The sequence below is a fragment of the Opisthocomus hoazin genome, unplaced genomic scaffold (assembly GCF_030867145.1).
Source record: "Opisthocomus hoazin isolate bOpiHoa1 unplaced genomic scaffold, bOpiHoa1.hap1 HAP1_SCAFFOLD_120, whole genome shotgun sequence".
Taxonomy (NCBI): domain Eukaryota; kingdom Metazoa; phylum Chordata; class Aves; order Opisthocomiformes; family Opisthocomidae; genus Opisthocomus; species Opisthocomus hoazin.
Window position 1 is genome coordinate 62,115 of NW_027448736.1, and position 8,875 is coordinate 70,989.

An 8,875-nucleotide genomic window follows, 5' to 3' on the forward strand; every position below is an offset into this window, starting at 1 on the left:
GTTCTGCTCCCTCTCCCTCTTTTTCTCCCTTCAGAATTTCTCTAGCCGGCTCCCTGTCTCTATTTCTCTGTCCTGCTGGCTGTCCGGTCGTTTCTTGCTGTACCTCCCTGTCCAGCCGGCTCTCTTTTTGCTCTCCCTTTTTGCCTTTCTCTCCTTCTCTGTCCTGCTTCGTGGCCCTTTCTTCTCTTTCTCTCCCTCTCTGTTCTCTAGCCCCTTGCTGGTTTGTTTTGGGGTTTCCCTGCACACACGCCCCCCGCCCCTTTCTTGGTCTCTTTGTCTAGATCTGACCCTTTCTTTGTTTCTCGGTCCCTTTTTTCCTGTTCACTGTCCTTCTTCTCTCTCTGTCTGTGTCCCCTGCGCTCCGTTGCTATCTTTATCTCTCCTTTCTTCTTCATCTCCTCCCCCTGCCCCCGTCTCTCTCTCCCTCTTTCGCGCTCACCGGCCCTACATTTTCGTGCTCCGTCTCTGCAAGGCTCCTCGTCCCTGTATTTCTTGATTTCTCTACCTCTCTGGCGTTTCCTTTCGACCCTTCTTTCTCTCTGAGCTTCTCGGTCTTCTCCCTTGTCTTATTTTCCTCTTCCTAGTGCTCTGCCCTGCTCCCCATCGCTTATTTTCTCTCTCCGTTTCTCTGCCCTGCTCCCCGTCCCTGTCTTTCTTTCTCCGTCCCCCTCTGCTGCTCCACAGCAGAGTTTTTCCTTTCTCCGGCTCTCTGACCCGCTCCCCGCCCACCCAGGTTGACCGTCCCAGGTTTTGTTCTGCGTCTCCATCCTGCCGCTGTCCTCATCTATCCTTTTGTGCCCTTCTCTTTCTGTCTCTTTTCGTGTGTCCCCGCTGCTTTTTTTCCCATCTCTGTCCAGCTCCCTGTCCCTTTCCTTTTTCCTCTTGCTGTCCTTTTGCCCTGCTTCCTCTTGCTGTTTTTTCTGCCTTTCTCTCTCTGCGCCATTCCCTCTCCCATCCTTTCTTTCTCTGTCCCCCTGTGCAGCTCGCTGTCCCTTGTTTCCTTTCTCTCTTCCTCGGTATTTTTTTTCTTTCTCCATACCTCTCTCCCGCTGCCCGTCACGGTCGCATTTCTCCCCCCAACGCTGTCCTGCTCTGTCCCTTTTCTCTCTCTCTGTCGTTTTGTCCTGCTCCCTGTGTTTGTTTTTTAATTCCTCCCTCAGGGTCCCTCAGCCCGGTGCTGTTTTTTCCCTTCTCCGCCTCTGTCTCCTGCTGCCCAGCTGAGGCTTTTCCCCCTCCGTCTCTGTCCTGCTCCCCCGTCTCTTACTTGTGCCTGTCTTTCACTTTGTCCTGCCTCCTTGTCCCCTTTTTCTCTCTCAGTATCACCTTGTCCCGCTCCCTGTCCCTGTCTTTCTCTGACAATCTGTCCCGCTCCTTGTCCTTCTCTTTCCCTTTGCTGTTATTCCCCGTCCTTGTTCTGGCCTTTCTTCCTTCTCTTTCTGTCCTACTGCCCCAGTGCCTCTTTTTCCACCGCTGTCCTGCTCCCTGGCCCTTGTTTCCTCTCGCCGTCCCTCTGTCCTGCTTCCTGTCCCCAGTTTTTCTGTCTCTCTTTCTCGATCCTGCTGCCTGTCCGGTCGTTTCTTGCTGTACCTGCCTGTGCAGCCGGCTCTCCCTTTTTGCCTTTCTCTCCTTCTCTTCCTGCTTCCCGGCCCGTTCTTGTCTTCCTCTCTGTCTGTCCTCTATCCCCTTGCTGGTTTGTGTTGGGGTTCCAACCCTGACCACCCACCCCCTTCTTCGTCTGACCCTTTCTTTGTTTCTTAGTACGTTTCTTCCTGTTGCCTGTCCTTTTTCTCTCTCTGTCAGTGTGTCCTGCACTGCGTGGGACGGTGGTGGGAGGCTGAAAAAGGGTGGGAAGCTGGGGGGGCGGAGTGGAGGCTGGAAAGAGGTAGGAGGTTGCAGAGGGGTGGGAAGCTGAATTAAGTAGAGGCCAGCAAAAAGGGAGTTAGGAGGCTATCGAGGGGTGGGCGGCGGGGGGGGGGGGGGGGGGCGAGGAGGGGGGAGTAGAGGCCAGGAAAAAAAAGGAGGCTGGAAAGGGGTGGGAGGCTGCAGAGGGGTGGGAGGCCGGGGGCGAGAGTAGAGGCCAGAAAAAAAGGGAGGCCGGAAAGGGGTGGGAGGCTGCAGAGGGGTGGGAGGCTGGGGGCGAGAGTAGAGGCCAGAAAAAAAAGGAGGCCGGGGGGTGCGAGTAGAGGCCAGAAAGGCCCTTTTTTGTGGCTTCTTCCCTGTCTTTATCTCTCTTTCCTGCCTTGTTTACTCCTCTGATTCAAGTTCTCTCTCGATCCGTGTGTTCTGCTTCCCACTCATCATATTCTCTCTTTTTCTCTGTCCTGTTCCTGAGGCTTCTTGTCTAGGAAGCCACGTCTCGTATGAGCTCTAAGACAGCCACATGCATTTTCTCTCAGGTGCAGGAGAGCCAAACGATTGGAGTTGCGGAAGAAGAGGGGAAGAGAGAAGGGGAGAGAAACATCTGAAGTGTCAAAGTCTCCCGGCAGCACCGAGAGTGAGAGCTGCGGTGAGTCGTGGGCCCTCGGGGCCCTGTCACCCCTCTTCTGCATCCTGGGCCCTCCCCGGCTCCCTCTCTTTCCCCCACTGCTACGATTATTTTTTTTTTCTGCTCTTGTGTACCTTCTTTCTCCATCTGTCTCTGACTTGTCCCCATCTTTTAGGTCCTCCCTCTTTCTGCCCTGCAGCCCGTGGCATTTTTTTCCTTCTTCCCCTCTTTCTGTTCAGCTCCCGGTTACTAGTTTTGCTTTCCTCCTACTCTGTAGCCTGTCAGTACTTTTGCTGTCTTTGGTGCTCTCTGTCTGGCTCCTCGTCCCTTGATTCGAGGCCTTCCTTCTCGGCTCCGTAGCACGTCACAGATCTACTGCTTTCTCCATGTCTATTCTATTCTATTTCCTCATCTCTCTTTGTCCAGGTCCCTGCCGCTATTCTTTTTTCCTCTGTCATGCTGCAGGGTTTTTTTTTGCATCTCCTTCCTGCTCCCCGTTCTTCACTTTCGGTCTGTGTCCTGCTCCCTCTTCTTCTTTCTGCTGCCGCTGTTGCTCTCTTGCTGCTGCTTCTTTCTCCGTCTCTGTGGGACTGCCTGTCCCCGTCCTTCTCTCGCTGTCCCTTTCCCTGCTTGGTGCTTTCTCGTTCCACCGCCGCTGTCCAGCCACCTGTCACTTTTCTCCTCTCTTGTAGTGGCCTGCACCCTGCTCCTCATTTTTGGCAGCCTCTGCCGAGCAGCGCGTCGCTCCGGGAGGCGACGGACGGACTGTTCGCCGCTGGATCAACGGGCGCAGCTGCGGGAAGGAGTGCCGAGGTGTCGGAGGGGCAGAGGGAGCGTCGGGGGCCCCGACCCCGGAGCAGAGCGGCTCCCGGGACTGGCTGGGTGCGTGACTGAGTAAAGACCTGCGGTCCCTTTTGCCCTGGCGGCTGCGTTTGTGCTTGGTTTGCACGGGACGAGGGGCTGCGCCAGAGGCCAGGGGAGGAGGGGACGGGCTGTGGGGCTGGGGCGACGGCCCCCTGTTCCTGCCGGGGTCCAGCCGTGGGCCGGGGCCGGGGGAGCCCCAGGTGCGGGCAGCGGGGCTGATGGCGACGGCCGCTCCCTGTGCCGGTGGAGGGCCCGGTGCTGCCGTGGCGCGGGTGGCCGTGGAGGGGCCGGTACGATCGCTGCTGCCACCCGGTGAGCAAAGTTCGGTACTGCGGCTCGGGCGGCGCCAATGCGCGGTGGCGCCGTGTCCAAGAGCTCGCTGCTGCCACCCGGTGAGCAAAGTTCGGTACTGCCGCTCGAGTGGCGCAGGTGCTTTGCGCGTTGGGAGGAGCCGTGCCCTGTGTGTCCGGCGCTGCAATAAGGAACGCCTGCCTGCTTGCTGAAGTGCCCAAAGGGCTTCAGAGAGTCTTTGTGTTTGCCCAATGACGGCATCGTGGGCTCCAGCCGTGGGCCGGGGCCGGAAGAGCCCCAGGTGCGGGCAGCGGGGCTGATGGCGACGGCCCCTCCCTCTGCCGGTAGAGGGCCCGGTGCTGCCGTGCCGGGCCCGATGCGAGCCGAAGGAGGAGCGGAGCCATAGCCGGGTTGCGGCTGCAGCGAGGGAGAAGGTGAGCGCGGGGTATGGGGGGGGGTTGGATGGAGCGGCGGGTCCCGGGGAAAAGCCCCCGGGAGGGCGGGGTCCGTGTCGAGGGCAAGGAGAGGCGGGGGTGCGGCGCCGTGTCGGAGCCGCGAGTCGGGGTCTGCTCGGAGCCGGAGCCGGCGCTGGGCACCGCCCCCGCCCCCGCAGGCACCGCCCTTGCCCCCGCAGGTGCCGCCCTTGCCCCCGCTGGCACCGCCCCCGCTGGCGCCGCCCCCGCCCCCGCTGGCGCCGCCCCCGCCCCCGCTGGCGCCGCCCCCGCCCCCGCTGGCGCCGCCCCCGCCCCCGCTGGCGCCGCCCCCGCCCCCGCTGGCGCCGCCCCCGCCCCCGCTGGCGCCGCCCCCGCCCCCGCTGGCGCCGCCGCCGCCCCCGCTGGCGCCGCCGCCGCCCCCGCTGGCGCCGCCCCCGCTGGCGCCGCCCCCGCTGGCGCCGCCCCCGCTGGCGCCGCCCCCGCTGGCGCCGCCCCCGCTGGCGCCGCCCCCGCTGGCGCCGCCCCCGCCCCCGCTGGCGCCGCCCCCGCCCCCGCTGGCGCCGCCCCCGCCCCCGCTGGCGCCGCCCCCGCCCCCGCTGGCGCCGCCCCCGCCCCCGCTGGCGCCGCCCCCGCCCCCGCTGGCGCCGCCCCCCGCCCCCGCTGGCGCCGCCCCCGCCCCCGCTGGCGCCGCCCCCGCCCCCGCTGGCGCCGCCCCCGCCCCCGCTGGCGCCGCCCCCGCCCCCGCTGGCGCCGCCCCCGCCCCCGCTGGCGCCGCCCCCGCCCCCGCTGGCGCCGCCCCCGCCCCCGCTGGCGCCGCCCCCGCCGCCCCCTGGCCGCAACGCGGTACTGCAGCCCGGCGTTCGGCTCAGAGTGTGGCCCCTCCGGCGCGCCGTCGGCGCGTGGCGCATGCGCGGTGCGGCGGAGCAGCATGGCGGCGGCCTGGTGTCCGGTGCCGGGGCGGCGGGGGAGCAGAGAGGCCAGCGGTGAGGCGCGGGCTCCCCTCTGGCGGGTGCGGGGGTGCGTGGTGGCTGCTCGAGGGTGGTGGGACGGGAAGCTTGGAGCCGGCCGCTGCGGCAGGCTGCAGGAGGCGAGCCGGGTGCGGGCAGCCCCGGGGCCAGAGGCGGGAGGTGACGGAAGGGAATGGGAGAAGGAGGCGGGCACCCCCCCCCCCCCCCAAGTCGGCAGTGCTCCCCCGGCCCCGCTCGCCCCGCGCAGCCGCCCCCAGCTGCAGCACGTCCCCTGAAGCCTGTGTCCCGGAGCGCCCGGCCTCCCCCAAGGCCCGTGGTGCGGGCTGCCTCGGCCTCCCTGAACGCGGTCGCCGCTGCTTGTTTATGTGTGGCAGTGGCCGCGCTGAGTTCGCGTTTGTCCGTTCGTGCCCTGGGGATGCCGTTGGCTGCGCCCGCTCCGGGCTTTTGTGGGCTGCGTGTGCCGGGCCTCGCTGTGCTGGCGGCGTGGGGGCGAAAAGGGAGAGGCGGAGCGCTGAGTGGCTGCGGACAGGAGGTGGCGCGGCTGAAGCTGGAGAGTCCCGAGAAGGCTGAAGAAGAAGAAGAAATGGAAGGCCACCTGGCTGGCAGCTGCCTGGCGCTGCGGGTGAGGAAGGCTCCGTCTTGGTAGCCCGCAGCAGGCCAGGCCGCCAGCGTGCCCCGCAGGGTCTGTATGTGTCACCAGCAGCAGCATGGTCCGGTTGTGGAGCGCGCGAGCGCGGCTGCGTGTGTAGGGAGCCTTGTCTCGTAAGAGCTGCGAGACATGGACGTTTTCTCTTAGGTGGGGGACAGCCAAGCGACCGGAGTTACGGAAGAGGAATGGAGGAGAGCAGGACAGAGAAGCGTCTGAAGCGGCAGAGTCTCCCGGCAGTGCGGAGAGCGAGAGCCGCGGTGAGTGGCGGGCCCTCGGGGCCCTGTCGCCCCTCTTCTGTGTCCCGAGCTGTCCCCTGGATCCTTCTCTCTCCCACGCTGCTGTGATTTTTTTTTTTTTTTTCTTTTTCCTTTTGTTTTCCTTTCCCTGTACCTCCCGTCTTCTGTCTGTGTGTGTGTTCTGCTCCCTCTCCCTCTTTTTCTCCCTTCAGAATTTCTCTAGCCGGCTCCCTGTCTCTATTTCTCTGTCCTGCTGGCTGTCCGGTCATTTCTTGCTGTACCTCCCTGTCCAGCCGGCTCTCTTTTTGCTCTCCCTTTTTGCCTTTCTCTCCTTCTCTGTCCTGCTTCGTGGCCCTTTCTTCTCTTTCTCTCCCTCTCTGTTCTCTAGCCCCTTGCTGGTTTCTTTTGGGGTTTCCCTGCACACACCCCCCCCGCCCCCTTCTTGGTCTCTTTGTCTAGATCTGACCCTTTCTTTGTTTCTCGGTCCCTTTTTTCCTGTTCACTGTCCTTTTTCTCTCTCTGTCTGTGTCCCCTGCGCTCCGTTGCCATCTTTATCTCTCCTTTCTTCTTCATCTCCTCCCCCTGCCCCCGTCTCTCTCTCCCTCTTTCGCGCTCACCGGCCCTACATTTTCGTGCTCCGTCTCTGCAAGGCTCCTCGTCCCTGTATTTCTTGATTTCTCTACCTCTCTGGCGTTTCCTTTCGACCCTTCTTTCTCTCTGAGCTTCTCGGTCTTCTCCCTTGTCTTATTTTCCTCTTCCTAGTGCTCTGCCCTGCTCCCCATCGCTTATTTTCTCTCTCCGTTTCTCTGCCCTGCTCCCCGTCCCTCTCTCTCTTTCTCCGTCCCCCTCTGCTGCTCCACAGCAGTGTTTTTCCTTTCTCCAGCGCTCTGACCTGCTCCCCACCCCCCTCCCCCCTTTTTCTCTCTGTCATTCTTCCTGCTTCCCTGGACCTCTCTCTCTGCAATCTCGAGTCCTACTCCCTGTTTGTATCCCACTGTCCTGGTCCCCATCCCTCTCTTTGCCTCTCTATCCCTTTGTCCCTGTTTTTTCTTTCTCTGTCTCTCTGCCCTGCTGCCTAGTTCTGTCCGGTTCCCTTTCTGTTTGCTGGGTTGTTTTTTTTTTTCTCTCTTCATTCTTCTGCTTTGCTCTGTGTTCCCTCCCTCTCACTCCTGCAGCGTCCTGCTGTGTGTTACCTGTCCTTCTCCCTCTTGATATTTTTGCTCTTGCTCTGTCCCTCTGTCCTGCTGCCTGGAAGTAATTTTTTCTTCTCTGCATTTCTGTTCTTCTGACCATGGCTGTTTTTTCATTCTCCACCTCTCTCTCTCCTGCTCGCCAGCCTCGCCTTTCTCTCCCTGACGTTCTTTCCTCTTCCCAGTCCCTCTGCTTTTGTGTATCCTTGCACTCCACTCCCTCTGTCACGCTGTCTTGCTCCCCATCCCTCCCTTTCCTTTCTACCCTGCCGATGTCTGTGTCCCCCAAGCCCGCTTTGTACGTGTCCCTGTCAACACCCTTCTGTCACTCTTCTTCCCTTGCTGCTCTTGCTCTTTTTCTCTCTCTTCCTCTGTGCTGCGGCCCATCGCTGTTTTTAACTCCTCCATCCCTTTGTCCCGCTCCCTGTCCTTGTCAGTTTTGCCCTGTGCTCCAGGCTTGCCTTGTTTTCTGCATCTCTGTCCTTTTCCCTGTACCCTTTTTCTCTCTGCTCCTCAGTCCTTCTGCCTCGTCTTGTTTTTCTCTTTCTGCCGTCCCTCTCTTTTTGTCTGTGACCCTCTGTGCTCTTCTCCTTCTCCCTCTCAGTTTGCGGTTGTCCTATGTGTCCCCCTCTCTGTCTCTCTCTTCTGCTGTCCTGCTCCCCAGCCCCGTTATTTATTGCTTCACCCCTCGGTCTTGCTCTCAGTCCCTGTTTTCTCTCGTGCTCCGCCTCGCTGCCGTTCTCTCTGTTGCTCTCGTTTGCTGTCTGTCCCAGCGTCCTGCTCCCTGTCGCGCTCTCTGTTTCACAGTCTGGCGTCGTGTCCCTCACCTGTTTTCTCTCTCACTCTGTCCTTCCTCCTGGCTTTTCCTTGTCCCTCTGGCCTCTTACTCGTCGCTACTTTTTTCTTCCTTTCTCTACCTCTCTGCCTCTGCCCTGTCGCTTTCTTCCTCTCTCTCTCTGCAATGTTTCTTTCTCCATCTGTGCCCCCCTCCCTGTCCCTTTTCTCTTGTTCTCTCTGTCCTCCATCCTCCCCGTAACTCTTTGTCTGTGTATCTCCATACTGCTGCCTGTCCCTTTGTTTCTCGCTATATGCCCCTGTCCAGCTTGCTGTCCCGTTGTTCTCCTCTGTGCTGAACCGTGGCCTTTTCTATCATCCTGCAGCCCATCACCGATTTTACTTTCTCCACCTCTTTGCCTGATCTGTGTGTCTCCTGCCCCCGTCCATCTGGCTTGTTCGCTCTACTCGTGTCTCCCTCCAGTGTTCTTTATTCCTCCGATTCAGTTTCTCTCTTGATCCATCAGTTCTGCTGCCCGCTCGTCGTTCTCTGTCTCTCTCTCTTTTCCTCTGTGCTGTTCCTGCGCGTAGCGCGCGAGCAAGCGAGGCTACGTGCCTGGGGATCCTTGTCTCGTAAGAGCTGCGAGACATGGACGTTTTCTCTTAGGTGGGGGACAGCCAAGCGACCGGAGTTACGGAAGAGGAATGGAGGAGAGCAGGACAGAGAAGCGTCTGAAGCGGCAGAGTCTCCCGGGAGCGCGGAGAGCGAGAGCCGCGGTGAGTGGCGGGCCCTCGGGGCCCTGTCGCCCCTCTTCTGCGTCCCGGGCCCTCCCCTGGATCCTTCTCTCTCCCACGCTGCTGTGATTTTTTTTTTTTTTTTCTTTTTCCTTTTGTTTTCCTTTCCCTGTACCTCCCGTCTTCTGTCTGTGTGTGTGTTCTGCTCCCTCTCCCTCTTTTTCTCCCTTCAGAATTTCTCTAGCCGGC